Source organism: Schistocerca piceifrons, chromosome 5 (genome assembly GCF_021461385.2).
Source record: "Schistocerca piceifrons isolate TAMUIC-IGC-003096 chromosome 5, iqSchPice1.1, whole genome shotgun sequence".
Lineage (NCBI taxonomy): Eukaryota > Metazoa > Arthropoda > Insecta > Orthoptera > Acrididae > Schistocerca > Schistocerca piceifrons.
The window spans coordinates 475,411,460-475,415,162 of record NC_060142.1 but is presented as its reverse complement, the minus strand read 5'-3'; positions in this window follow the sequence as shown (position 1 = coordinate 475,415,162).

Below are 3,703 nucleotides of genomic sequence, written 5' to 3'. Positions count from 1 at the left end.
AGTAATAGTTGAACTAACCTAAGCTTTGTGATTTACTTCAAATGTTTTGTCCCACTGATACACACTGTCAATCAGTGACTTGCATCTATAGCAGTCCTACAATTTGGAGATGTCAGTAGCCTTACTGATTGGATCTATTAATATTCCCTCATTGAGCTCTTTTTATCTTAAGATCACATAAACTGGATTTTTGAGAAACTACATACAGGGAGATGTGATTGGCATATAGCTGTTTGTTTACAGAAAAACAGCGATCAAAATTTAAGCATATCAGTAACACACACTGGGCAAGAGCACAAATCTGCGCTAGAGCACTATACTGGATTTCGCCCCCTTCCCCCCCTTTCCCTAGAAACCTTGGCTGGAGTAATAACTATTTGTAGCATAGTCTGAGGTCTACACTAGGTTGAAAAGCGATAATTTCGTCGACAGTTGTGGAACACAGCGAAAGAGAAATAACGGTTGTGATAACAGACAGACGTGTGGCTTTGCCTAATATTTGTTTGCGGCGCATTTAAATGCACTTTCCCACATTTAATGCATTTCTCATAATAAAAAAGCATATATTAGAAAATGAACAATCATCCGACGTGTTTTGATGCATATTATTTACAGATATCGTACACAAACTGGAAAAATGCAATGGGCGTTCCACTACGTATCCTTTACCATATTTGATTTGTTTTTCCGCATTTGCTACTGCTGGTATGGGTTCAAAGACAAATTCGTCCTGCAAACGTCTCAATGGTAGTTAGCCTACATTGGTAAGCTGCAGTTAATGCGTTAAAAACATTTATACACATTGTCCTCAATGCGTAATATGTGTTATGCTATAAATCACTCTGCCTTTCGACCAATAATTTGTTATCAGTTGGCTTCAATCAATCACGTAAGACTCTAATGTGTAACTTTGACTACGCTGCGAATTAATATGTCACCATAATCCAGATTATTCGCATTCAAACCTTCTTTCTACATTTAATTCTGTTAATGGAAGCTTCATTCAAACAATCTGGATTGATTTGACGTTCCAAAACAATAGCTGATGGCAAGTCTGTACAAACGCTGTGGCCAACGTGTGACGTCACTTACGTTAATAGAGTTGTTTACAGGTCTAGTCACCAGGCAGCGGTGTCACGCTTTCAGCCTTACTAATGACGTCATGAAGCGATTCCTCGGGGCCCGCGAGACGCACGTATGCTGATGCCTTGTGGATTTGTGTATGATTGCGGGATTTGTGCGCGTTAAAGCTTTTCAATCACGGAAAAAAACTGATAATACTTGCTGCAAAAGCACATGTTTGCAGAGGAGAAAGGATAGTTTATATTCCAGACAGTGGACGGTAAGTAACTTCCGTTAGTAATCTTATCATGCGCAAGAAAAGTAAAATGTATGGTAAATCTACAGAAATTTCATTATTTGTCCCTATGGTATTCTGATGCATTATGTTACTCAGTAAAGTTTCTTTCAATGCATCTATGTGGATTATTTGTGGTAACGGCGTATTATCATAACAAATGGCTTCGGTATTTAAGTTGCAATCATCGTAACTTTTTCCTGATCAAAAATTGTGTAGTAACTGTATTCTAACAGTAACCTGCACATTTGAAAACTTTTGAATGTTCACAATTAATCATTGATCATAGTCAGTATTTTTGACAGTAAAATAGATATGAATTGCAGTGACTGAATCCAGATTTGTGAGTGGTGCAATGTGTTTTTGTAATGGATGTTTCAGAGCTTCTGAAGTGAAAGTCCAAGGAAGAGAAGACAACGAGAAGTAGCTTTTTTTGTCTGTTTCATGGTTTATAGGCCTACTGGGGAAACTCGCCATGTAAAAAAACAAGTAACGTACCCAGCTTGGTACCTCTATGGTGATGTGGAAATCTGAGCATTGTTAATAAATAAATTAATTCTGTGTGTGTGTTTCTTTTGATTCCTTTATCATGTTGCTTATAGTAGACCAAATTTAATTAAAATATCCAGGTGATAATTTCAACATAAATTGGACTATGTGCATAGCTGTTTCTCACAGGCAAAGTATAAATATTCACCATACTCTGGCATGCGTGTTCACTAGTCAGTTATGGCAAAACAAATCACTGACTCAAAGCATAATTTGCTTGGTAGACATAATTGGAAATGGCCTTTTTAGTTATAAGTTTATTATATTATAGTACTCCCTGAGAGATTATCTTCTGCATTTCTTGGCCCTTACATGATTAGGTCTGGAATACAGCAGTAAGTGTGCTGCTCTGCTGTCAGCAGCATGGTAGTCAATGTGTTAAGCAGTCGTTTAGGAACTAGTGTGAAGTATATGCATCTGTACAGCCTTGGCTAAAAAGATACAGCTAGAATGCTAATTACTGTTTCAGGAATCATCCTTTACACAGTTAAATATAATATGTTAAATATGTATCTAAAACTGAATTCATGAATAACTTTGTAGTCATTTAAATAAAAATACCGCAAACCGAAAAATCGTCTTGAAATGGTAAGGGATATCAAATATAAGTAAATATTTTTCCTCGGTAAGATTAAAGTGTAAAATTGCTGATACCTGGTTGTTACCATGAGATCAGCGCTGGCCCCAGCAGAGCAATCTGCTGTGACCACCGGCACCTTCATGCCAGCCAACGGGTTAATACACAAAACAGGGCAGTGCAAGACTTGGCCAGTCCGTAATTGTCATTGGTTGAAGCAACTAAAATTAAATTTCTGAGGTATGCTGGAACTGTGTTATTGGTATATTCCCCAGCATGATTTAAAATCTTTGCATTGAAATGGCACTGACAGTGTGTAAGATATTTTGCAACCGAGAATAGATACTTAAAAATTTATGTGGGAATATATTTCAAGAAACCCTTTCAAACCAAACCTGACAATTATATTGACACACCAGTAAACCCACCTGAATGGCAGACTGGGTTACACAAGCATTAGCTGTAGGTGTAGAATGGGTAATTTACACAGAAATCTTTTCATACAAATTTTATTGTAAAGCACACTGAAGTTAAGGGAAAGATGCAATGCCTAGATGAGATAAACATGGACACACAATAACTCATTTTGCTCAGATATATGGAAAATTAACTGTAGTATTATATGATGTATAACATATATATGACATATAACACATCTGAGGTGCAAATTTGTGGAGAGGAGAGATTGCATTGAACCTGTTGTGTATGGTGCAAATTTTGTTGCAGTGCTGGGATGATGTCATCCAGATTTCAAAATTAGGGGTCTTGTAATGAAACTTTCATCAGTTTTAATATTTAAAAATAAACACGCCTGAACAAGGAAGCTGAATAGGACTTTAAATTAAATTGCAAAAATTTTCTTGTTTTGCACATTCACTGCAGCTGACACTTAAAAGCTCGTGGCTAGTAGCTCTTATTGACCTTTGTGTCAGCCACAGTGAACATGTTGAAGATTTTAAAGTAACAAAGTAGTTGTTGACATTCTGGTATTAATGGATGGCAGCAGGAAACACAGCAATGAAATAATGCGAATGACTTAAACCAGGAATTAAACAAGTCTACATAGCTTTGAACACAGTCATTTCACACTTCTTAGTCACTGCATATTTGTGTGCTATACTAATACAACAACCTTTCATTTTCTCATCTTTGATCTGGGACACATGTCACATCTTACTTATTTTCCTAGAGCAACTCTAGGTTTACTAGATCCACATTTC